Below are 11,788 nucleotides of genomic sequence, written 5' to 3' on the forward strand. Positions count from 1 at the left end.
TAGACAAAGGAATCATTTCTAATTCTGCTGTCCTGTAATAATGGTCTAGCCTTCTGATTTTAGAGCTGCTCATCAGATTTCATGAATCCATGTGCAGATCAAAAAGTGTCACATCAAGTTTAAAAAAAACCAAACTAACCTATCAATCATTCACAAAAAGTTGGAAAGGAAAGTGGCAATTTTATGCCAAGAAATTTAACAGTAGGTATTGCCCTGGCTTCTTTGAAATATTAATTCTGAGGAGAAGAAAATAGTATAGTTACCAATATCAATTTATATTTTTATTTCACTTAGAATTTACAGAAACATAAGAATTTTCTTTAACCTAGCAGTGTTTTTTAGTTTATTATCTTTAAAATATTTTATGATATTATTTTAATCTACATCCTAATATCCCAGTTACAATTTGTATAAGTTTAATTCACACCATTCTTCTAAGCAATTGAATACATAATTTGCTTATTGCCTAAAAAGGATAGATGAGAATTACCTGGGCTATCATATATCTGTCCTCTGATACACACTGAAGAATACTGTTTGCTGCTAAATGTTGTGTCCCCCAAGTGTTATTATTAAAACAGCTTGTTTGAGAAGATAGCATTTGATAGCAATCAACTGATTTACTCCAAAAAATACAGTCTCTAGGAATTAATGTCCCAGTATTTAGTAATTGAATGTCTGAAACAAAAGCACATGAGCACAAAAGCAATCTGATTGCACAATTTTATAAGCATATTTTTCAGGAAGGCATTTTCATGGACTATTATCTTTCAATCGCAAGTATTTGCAGTCAAAACAATTACATTTTGTTCTAAATGTCAGCCAACAAGACTGCCAACAAAACAGAAGCAAAGCTGGTTGCTCTTAGAAACAACATAACTCACCACTGTTAGTCATTTTTTCTCTCCGATCTCTTCAAACTAGACTATCTCGCTTCAGTGTTCTCATTTCATAATTAGAATGCAGTTTAGGGTCTACAGCTCTCATAATCACAGTAAAGAGCTCATAAACTAATTGGAGGGACTAATACTTTCATAGTTTTCAAATGTTGCTCATTATTTTTAACAAAAGTCTATTCTGACAACGTATCAGAAGTTCCTCTTTAGAGCTTGAAGCGTGCATGGAATTTGTTGTGAGTAGAAGAGGAACAGATATCAAGTTGTGGTAATTCCAGTTAAGTGGAAATACAATGAGCAAATTAAGTCAGAAACTTTCAACTCTGCCATAAAATGGGAACAAACCTTTTACAGAGGTGATTATTCCTTTCTGTGAATAAGATTATCCTTTTCTAAGAAAGGTCAAAGTAAGCAACTATAGATAGAGTAGGATTGAGACGTTAATGCAATGTGTGTGGGTTCTCTCTCCATACCATGTTTTAGGGAGAATTTAGGTCACAGTCAATGATTTTGTCACTAGACAGATCCAGTACTTATCACTTCTACAAATAAGGGAAGATCCAAGCGACACAGAATTCTGCCACACTGGCGGCGCAGAGTGTTTTTCAGTGATGAGGTATGGAGTAGGTAATGGCTTCTTTCAAACCCTGAAGGGAAATTAGCTCACAGATTAGCTTTTTGCCTGTGTACCTATACCAAAGACAGCACAGTTAATTGGGGGAAGGGGGGTAAGAAAAAAAAGAAAAAAAAGAAAGGAAAAAAGGTATCTTGTCATTTAGGTAAAGACAAAATATTAGTTCCTGCTAAAGATATATAGACAGGTGTATGTATACTTATATATATGCATATACTTGCACATGTACATTAATTAATACTGAGTGTGAGAGGTTACTTGTGTTTCATTGTAATTTTTACTCCAAAGGGTGATACCAATTGTTTAATGAAGTCAATGAAAACATTGCCAGTTTCAAGAAATGGATGAAGTGTGACAATTGATTTTCTGACACATTTGTCTCACAGTTACATGACACATTTTTAGCAGGATCAGGAGCTTGTTAGACAAGAGGCAAAGCTCATGATACTCAGTGTGAATGAATTTGTTTGCCTGAATCAGCTCCCCAAACTGACACTTGCTCAGTATATTCTTGAATGCCAAAGAAAAACAGTAATCATTTTCTCAAAACTGTGATCTGGTAGGTAGACTTCTTATTGCAAATGTTTTTAATAAGCTCATGAAGAAAGATATTTTATTGATAGAACACCCCCACCTCCACCCCCAAACTTAGCTGTGGTTGCTTTTACAGCAGATAATGAAACTGCTAACAGTTGGTAGAAAGAATTTGATAAGTTGTTTGATTAAATGAGTATAGTAAATAATCCAAACAGAAGTCACAAATGTCATACATATTTAAGGATACATAGTTGATATATGTGAAATGCTCCAATAGCCACATCTGCAGCTGAAGGGCACTGCCATGCTTCTCTGGTACAGGAGGCATCTACCGTGGAGCATGAAAGAACATCAGCAAAGAGAAAAAACCCGCGAGGGCTTGGAGAGGTGCATTTTCTAGGAGGAGAAAGAGGTTGTTTGCCTGGTGCAATTTGGGAAATTGGGAAATAGCTTGAGCACTCAGTAGTGAGCTAAGGATCTGAGAAACTGGGGCAGAGCAAAGGAGAGGAAAATAGACATAACAGAAAAATGACATAAACTAGTTTAGGAATAGAAAGAAACACAATGAAAAAGTTATGTCCTTGATAGTGAAAGAAGATAATTAGAATTTGATTTTCTTTGGTCGTGGAAGACTGGAGAAAGAAAGGGGATAAAATCGAAAATATGAAGAAAACAATATGAAAAAGGTATCTGGAAATTCTGTGGGAAGAGCTCTGTACATTAACCACAAAACACACAAATGCATGCAATACATCACAGAGAACATAACCTCTTGATTCAGGATCATCAAAAACTTTAAAAATACTTTGAATTATTTACTTTTTTTCCCCCTGCACTTGCCTTCTTTTTAATTTGATTTTATGCTTGATGAGTGAGAATGCTTATCTGTAGAAAGGAAAGTATCCTAACAACCTCTGATGCTACAAGTGAAAGTACATAACATTGGTCAGACATTCAGTTAAACCCAAGAAAAGTGGCCCAGAATTGTCCTTTTAGCTTTACAAGCAACAAAAAATTTATTTACAGTTCCCAGAAGGCAGAATGGATACACAAAAATGGGTATCCTGTATGAGAATATCTTGAAGTTATGGTTGATTTGCAGTTGACCATAGCTGTGAAGAGAACAAAAAGCAAATTGTAGAATTTTCTATGAAATACATGCTATATAAGTAGAAGTCAGATAAATTATCCCTATTCTCAGAGGCTACTTTGTATGTCTACAGCTTGGCAAGAAAAACAGTAATTTCCATAGACAGTTATTGCACCTGCAGTTTTTGTGGGAAAAATGTATTGCTCTGAAAGAATTATATTGTGTTTTGTTGCAGTCTGTGTGAGTCATGTGCAAATCATTAAAGTCAGAGCCTGTCTTCTATAAACCTCATCATAATTATGTAGGCCAAGGTTAAAGAGAAAATGTCTGGTTTATGATTCCCCTCACTCTTCTAGCTGTACACAAATTCTTCTAACGAGAAAAAAAAAGTGTTTGAGAAATGACAATTCTTTGCAATTTCCAAAACTCAGTTCAACATCCATTACACAGCATCTGCTTGCAGACTCACTTGGCTAAAATATTATATTTGCACCTCGTAGCTCTCACAAAAATTGGAAGAAAAGAAAGGACTATAGCTGCAAAAGAGTACATGTGTAACTCTAACTTCCAGCACAGGAAATATAATTTCCCTGTTTCTGCAGAAGGTCCTAGACATTCAGAAATTCCATTTACAAAGAAGATCATCTTTATATTAATTTTTTTGACTGAAGAGAAAACTAAACCAAACCAGAAGAAAAGTAGAGTGATATGCCTGTGAAAGAGCACAGGAGTGTATATCTTGCTTGAGGAAACCTATTTTTCATGTGCCATCAACATGGGCTCTTTCACTTGACTTGCTCTGTATTTTTCACAGAGCTCTAACAACTACTTTAATGTCAACGTTCATTTAAGGCCAGTAGAGAAGAATCTCTCTCTAGGTTTTTAAATCCCTAAATGACCTTCAGATAGTTTTTAGAAGTTTTTTTTTCCTGCATAGTGTCTTTGGAATCACCAACCCCGTGCCTTTTAGTATCACCTTCCTCTTATTACTGAGGTCTTCCAATTAGCTGGTGACTGGAAATATGTTGTCCTGTGCATTAGTCTTAATTACTATTGTGGGAACTCATTCTCAGCAGGAAAAGCAGGAATTCTGTGAGTCAAAACCTACATTTTTAAGTAGGTTTTAACCTTTTTAAGCTGTTAGCATGTAGGTAACATAGCCCTTGACCTTGTCCTGCTATCCCTTATTAGATGTTCAAAAAGGTTGTGGTTTTGTTTTGGTCTATTGGGTTTTTTTAACATCAAACTACTCCCAGTTTTGTATTCTATTTGCAAATTATATTTTGGTAGGTGAGAAAAATGATCTGCTTGTGAAGCTGCTTTTGGCTGTGGCAGGAAGTCATTAATGGGAGGTTTCAGTGAGTGCTGGCATCCCATAAATAACAACTATTTCCATGAGCATCAAAACTAATGAAGCCTATGGATTTGTCTTGTGATTGGATTCCCAGCTGCTTAATAACCTGCTACCTCTCACTGAAGCTTTTCCTTTAACTGGAGCATTCATAATGTTCCTCTTGTGGTTTCTCTGGTGTCTAATAAAGGCTGAGTTTGTGCTGCAATCTTTCCTCACTGAAGAGACCGATATCATCTCTCTTCTTTGCACAGGTATCCAGTTTTGCAAAGCTTATATAATAATTTGGAGTCTTTGAGACAACTGCCTCTCTGTCAGACAGCTGAGACTCGTCCACAGTTTTAAAAGTTACTGGATTAGGAGTCAGCAGAGACAGTACAGAAACACGTACCATATCTACTTAGGAATCCAGGCTCAGTGTTCTGTTTCCTTTAATATTTTTTTTTGAGGTTTTTTACATCCAGGAACTGAGGCCACAGGCTCCATGTTGATTCGTTCATGCATGTCTGTCAGTTAAGTTAATAAGTGAGCAGTCAAATAAAGTTAAACAAATAAGTTAGCAGTCTCTGGGTTTGACTATACAATTGTAAGAGGAGTGTGTTTGCGACCTTCTTAAACAATCCATGGCCATTTCTCATAAGACAGACTCTATAATTCAGTGTCATAAATTCCCTTAAACTTTCTGTTCCAGGCATCTTGCAGTACAGGCTGCCTGGCAGAGCACTACCCTCAGATTGCTCGTGCAGGCAAACTGGGTTAGGCATGAGTTCTACAGTAATTGCTTTTCCAGTGACTACTTGCATGCCTTCTCTGTTGGACAGAATTACCAGTGAAGACCAGTGCCTCAGGGAATTTCCATATGTGTTGTGGCATTTGCTAATTATAGCACACTAATTCCATTACTGTGGATGATATTTGTGTTTGTTCAGCTTTGGCCCAATGATCTTGTTGTTACCCCAATTTCTATGTGAGACTTTTCAGATGGTCCCTCTTCGATCAAAGCCAACCTCTATGCAAACATTCTTACTCTACGTCACAAACTATCCATGATGCTTTGTGGTGAAACACCTCATGCCGAACAAAACAGATGCGGCAGAGTGTGGGGAACATCTTATAAAACAGGTTTTTAAATCTACACTAATATGCACTCTGTTTTGCCAACAGAACCCAACAGAACCCTGCAGATACAAAAAGACAAGAAGAATATTTGACATAATTTCATCTAGAAATTCTTCCTGTGTAAAGAGCAGAAACAGTAGAAAGCTTTTCCTTTTATGGATTTGCTTATTTTTGCTATGTGAAGCATTATTTCCATGGAGTGTTTAATTTCTTCTTTAAATGTAAAAAGTTATTCTCTCTTTTTGTCCCATCTCTTCCTGAGGAAAAAGAGTTTCAGTCATTATTTTAGCATATGCTTTAGCATGGACTTTTTCTGGGGTTACAAACTGTGGTCCAGCCGTGAGCCTTTCCGCTCTGTTCTGCAGAGATCTTCCTTTTGCCTTGGAAGATATCCTTAACCTCTTCCTCAGTTGTTCTATTCTCCTGAACTTCAATTGAGATTGTCCTATTGATTAGAGCAAAAAGGAGAAAAGAGAAGGCTCTGGCATGACCTAGCTGTGGTCTTCCAGTACATAAAGGTAGCCTAGGAGAAAGATGGAGAGAGGTTATTTACAAAAGCAAGTACAGATAGGACAAGGGGGAGTGGCTTTAAAATGATAGAGGGGGCGTGTTAGATTAGATACTAGAAAAACAAATCATTACTGTGAGGATGGTAAGGCACTGTAGCAGGTTGCCCAGTGAAGGTGTGGATGCTCCATCCCTGGAAGTGTTCAAGACCAGGTTGGATGGAGCTCTGAATAATCTGGTCAAGTGAAAGGTGTTCCTGCTCGTGACAGGGGTGTTGGAACTTGATGACCTTTAGGGTCCCTTCCAACCCAAATAATTCTATGATTCTATAATAATTTTAAATTCAGTAATGGGTACTTTGAATATAATACTATTGCAAATTAACATGCTGCATGGAGACAGAGGTAGGGGCTTAAAGTAGTTTCTTGAACTGGTGGTAGTCTTTTCTTTGCTCCAGCACTTTTTGGGGCACTATAATGCCTTGTACATCTTTGTCCAGTTAAAATAGACAGAGAAGTATCCTATTTACTGTCAGATCTCCATCTTCTACTGCAAGTATTGGCTTTTGCTATGGTGGTGATTTTTTTTTTTTTTCAGAACTGAAGGTGCTGATTTTGGTGCTGTTTCACTGTTATTTACACCAGCATGCTCTGCTAGTACCAGCAAAACATTGCAGTGATACATTCACTGAAATTCCTCTGTCTTATGTTATGACTAACAAGCCAAGCTCAGCTTGTGTTATTTACCACAGCATGTGCTGTTTTTTTGCAGGCTTACTTTGACCTCCACATGTCTTTCTGCTTCAAGCTTCTTTTATCAGAACTGTGTTATCTGAGCATTGTCTATTCTCTACCACTGCTGTTCTGGACAAAATAATTTTTTGTTATCAAATCCTTGTTGTTTCATCATGGGCTAGTTTTAGCCTGCCTGTTGCACTTGTGAACAATCAGTGAAGACACAGAAGAATTCCTTACCAGGAAACTGCAGCATTTAAACTGGATTTTTAATTATTCTTTAAGGAGCCTCCTTCTTTCAGCCCTTCCCTTTCTTTCTTCATTAATAGCATATGAAAACTATCCTTCTGATTTAGTTATCTAATTCATAAGACCAAACTTAGACAGTCTGAGTAGTCCTAAATGCTCAATAATGCATTTTTCCTGGTATGTTTCTTTAAAGTTTTATAGTTACCTTTTTCTGCTTGAGCTAACTGGAAGCTGTTAAAATAGTGCAATACTATTACCCAAAAAAGCGCCACTTTCTGTCCAATCATCCTGTTTTTGCTGGCATCCACTCATTTAACCTTCCCTGGTTGTCCTTTCCACTGTACTTCTCCTGCAGAGCTTTTAATTGCTCCATCCCTTTGCTGCGGTTATTTTCATCATTTGTACCACTACTCCTGGTATCACATTCTGCAGTTAAAAAGGCATTCAGAGCCAAATATCTGACAGAGGCCTGCTTCATTCAGTATCTGACTCTGGCTGATCATCCCTGTCTGCCATAAGACTCTGAATAATCTCAGCATCCACTTGCAGCTGGCTCATGTCCCAGCTTCTTAAAAAACACAGTTCTTCAGAAACAGTGCGTTTTCCAAAACATTGGTATTATAAATCCAAATATATTCTTCAAAGCAAATCCAAAGAAAGGTCCAGAACATAAAAGTCATAGCCTTTGAAGCCTGTCCCAACCCCAGCATACAAGTTTCTGATGGCATTAGTCTACATTCAGCCATAACTAATAACCATAATCAAAAAGAAACAATATTGTAGGGTGCACTCTGCAAAGCAGATTCCTAAAGCACTTTAGCCAGATGGCTGTGCTAATCCACGAAGACTAATTTACAAAACAAAACAAAAATGTTCCAATGTTAAGAAACAAATTGCAAATAGTGGTACTAAACCAGGATGTGATTTTATTGAAAGATATGTATAGTTCCATTAAATTAATGTCTGTGCTCTAAAAGACGTAGAAATAATGCCTAATTACTCTAGCTTTACATGTGCAATTACAGTTTTTGAAGGTTTGCATCATTCATATCAAGACCAACACTCAGTTATTGAACAGAGCGTGAGGGATTTTGAGTGTGGAGTTTTGTGCCTACGTCTTGCAGACAGTTATTGAAGAAAATAGGGTTTATTTTCAACGATTTTTTTAGTTAACATTTCAATGGATCTTTTATGCTTTTCAAATTTGAATAACTTGCTAGGAATTTGACATGCAGTACAATCTACAGATTTAAAAGTACCTGATACTATTGTTCTTTGTTATTTAAAGTACTGAAATATTTAGTCATCTTCAGCATGAATCAGAGTCCTAATGCTTTGGGTGCTTCAATAGATGGGAGATACAGGTTCCACTTCTCTTATTTGTGCAGTAGGTATAACTCTGATAGTGCTTTCATCATGTATTGAAGTGGGTTGGCATCAGTCTAAGAATAGGAGGTGTTTTAAGAGGGTATCACTAACCTATCAAATCACCCATTTAAACCAGAAATTTGTTCTCGAATCATGGCTACCTACAAACATGTACAACACAGTATTAGGGTCCCGTATTTGGGAATTTGATGAAGTCTTCAGTAAAGCTTATCACTGTTTCTGCTCCTGGACAGTACAGAGTTCTTTACAGACATTTGAAACAGATTCCAAGTTCTTCAACTACGTTGATATAATGTGGGTTGTTGCTCTTTGTTATCCAGCAGATTCACCAGGATTTTTTGCTATCATGGCTCTAGATAATCTCAGCACAGACTAAATCTGGAGGTGAATATACCTCAGTGTGAAAGTACAGAGGGCTGATAACGAGAAAGATCTGAAGGATAAACAAATATTTTATCTTTAGTGGTATTTATAGGCCAAAAGGGGTTTCACTGCTATACTGGAATTAAGTAAAGCAGAATTGAGCAAAAATACTACAACAACCTAGGAAGCTATACATTAGAGGAAAATATCCTGAATGCGGCATGCTGGAACTCCATGCCTCCAGGTCCAATCAGTAGCAGGGACAGATTGTGCTGATCAGTTGCAGGACATCACCAGACAGACATCCTTTCCAGCCCCCGTTTTCCGTAAGGCATCCTTTGTAAACTTTAATGCTACTAGCTGGAGGATTTTGTACATCATAACAACTGTAATTATCTATGATCTCTACACAGGTATTACAGAGGATCATCCTTATACCCTCTTCCCTTAAATAGCCATGAAAAGTTAACTGGAGTCTCTAATGCATTATAGTTCATGCAAAAAATCACTGGGGAATGAATAAAGTGATATAGAGTCCCCCAGAAAAGAACTAAGTAAAGCTTGGGGACAAGAAAGAAATTGTCCTTGAGGAAAGAAATGGCTGGACCACATCTGTGGATTATGCAGCAAACTGAAGGGAACACAGAGTGAGCAGTAGTGAGTAACCTGCATAACCTCAAGGGATGATAGGTTTTATGGCATCTTCCCAAGATTTCAGACTTAAGACACTTACTCAACTTGTCTGCAATATGACAGCAGGACTGAAAGCTGTGTTTGATTTTTCAGAAAGGTTTTACACCTCTTGAAAGGACTGTTCACAAACAACAACTTCAACTGCCTCCAGGCATTTCTCTTGCTTATATCATGTATGTAAAAATAAGAAAATTAAATTAGACTTCTTAGTAAGTAATTTTCTGAATAAATCTGTTATTGTCTTGAACTACAAGTGTTTATGAACTCCTGAATATAATTCTTTATCTTCACAAACTGTAAGACAAAGAGAGAGTTTGACAAGCAATTAGGAGTCTCAAGATAGAAATTGCTCTGAAAGTCGAAGGTATTTTTGTTATTAATCATTGTGTAGCTCCCCACTACTGTAAATCAACACCAGTACACTGAAGTCAACGGAGTAATTGAAGCAACATTGATTTTTCACAAGCTGCACAGCTGACCCAGAGCATTTCAGTTTTATTCAGGTTTCTTTAAAGAAATATAGTTCTATTTTTTTATTTCTCCCCCTTTTTGTAAGTCGAAGAAAGTAAATACTAAAGCTAGATTAATTGTTTGGAGTTGAGCATATGAGACGATTAAGGACTTATATTAAGGCCTTTTTTTTAGTCTTTCAAGTATAAAATGTTCCTATTCTTGTTTTGAACTAAATTGTAATTTCAGTTACAATAATGTACTTATGGAGCATTGCTAATGAAATAGAGTGCTATTACTGAGATAAACATCTGACTGATAGTACTTTACATGTACTCCAGTGATGAATTTACAATGCAGCAATTTTTCATATAGGAAAAGTTTGCCAGAATACATTACAAAAATGTTTCCGTAGTCACAGAATCACAGAATTGTTTGGGGACAAACGGACCTTAAAGATCATCTCGTTCCCCTGGTGTGGACAGGGACACCTTCCACTAGATCAAGCTGCTCAGAGCCCCATCCAACCTGCCCTTGAACACCTCCAGGGATGGGGCATCCACAGATTCTCTGGGCAACCTGTTCCAGTGCCTCACCACCCTCACAGTAAAGAATTTCTTCCTAATACCCTGACAAAGACACCCTCCCCATCTTTCCTACAGACCCCCTTTAAGTACTTGAAGGTTGCTACATCTGTGCTTGTTTTTCATCAGGGTGAAAAATAGATGCAATGGATTAATGAGAGGAAGGGAAATTCCTACATGTACCAAATAAGACACTATGCTTGTTGAAAGTTAACTTTTGAGTGTTGACTGATCACATTAAATATACAGAATATCTCATATAATACTTTGATACAAACCACTTACTCCAGTGTTTTGGATTACCTAAATTTAAGGTGTTTATTTTGAGCTATCACATTTCCAAAAGCTATAAAAGTGGAGCAGGGGAGAGAGGAGAATATCTCCATGGCAGCCCTAAAGCAGTGAGTGGGGAACAACACTGTTCATGTCTGTGCTTCTGTGCCTGCTGTACAAGGTGGGAAGGACACAGACTGCCCTTCAGTAACCGCAGTGACTTTTGACCTGCAAATGCTGTGCACCCCCACTCCTCCCATCACGTCCCGTTCCCTTCTCCTTTCCTTCTGCCAAGTCACAAGTCCTCACTCTTTCGCCCCAAGTCTGCGCACCCCAGTCTGTTACTGCAAACCTCCTCCTTTCCTGCCTTTCTCACAAACACATGCTGCAGCCCCTCACTCCGCACACCAGCCCACCTCTTTTTTGCTAGGAGATCCTCCAACCTTAGAGTTCTCCATTTGTTGCATGTCTTACACCTCTGCCTCAGGTCCAGCTTCTCTGGGAGTCTTCAGTACTTGTCACACCAGTGCAGTCTCCTCCAGCTGTTGCCAGTCAGCTGCTGTTCCTGCTGTCCTTCTCCTTGCTGTCCATACTCCCATGGCTATGTTGGGGTTTTAGTTTAGTCCTAGTTTTTTTTTCCTGTTAAAGGAATTTTTTCCCATATGCATGTTGCTAGGGGACAAATGGCTGTACTTAAGAAAGACAAAACAGCTGCCCATTGAGGGTGGGGTGGGCCTGGCTACTCCTTTGTTTCACCTGGGTGTGGGGTCAGTTCGCTCTCGGGTTCTCGGGGAGAGGAGCCTGGTTCTTTTCAGCCGTTTTTCTTTCTGCGGAGAAAGATCCCAGGACCCCTGGCCCACCTTCCCTGCCCCGCTGGAGGCTGGGGTGTGGCCGCCCCGCCCCCCCCGCGCTTCGGCCA

The 11,788-nt window shown here is 38.2% G+C and overlaps 1 long non-coding RNA gene across 1 annotated transcript; it reads right to left on the minus strand.

Annotated features, from left to right (window-relative positions):
- Nucleotides 1-595: 595 nt before the first annotated feature.
- On the minus strand, nucleotides 596-11,734 carry LOC108445821. The gene is made up of 2 exons (XR_001860803.1): nucleotides 11,286-11,734; nucleotides 596-6,150 (listed from the first exon to the last, which is right to left on the minus strand). It is a non-coding gene; the product is annotated as an uncharacterized LOC108445821 (long non-coding RNA).
- Between the last annotated feature and the right edge of the window lie 54 nt (nucleotides 11,735-11,788).

The sequence above is a fragment of the Corvus brachyrhynchos genome, unplaced genomic scaffold (assembly GCF_000691975.1).
Source record: "Corvus brachyrhynchos isolate BGI_N302 unplaced genomic scaffold, ASM69197v1 scaffold43, whole genome shotgun sequence".
Lineage (NCBI taxonomy): Eukaryota > Metazoa > Chordata > Aves > Passeriformes > Corvidae > Corvus > Corvus brachyrhynchos.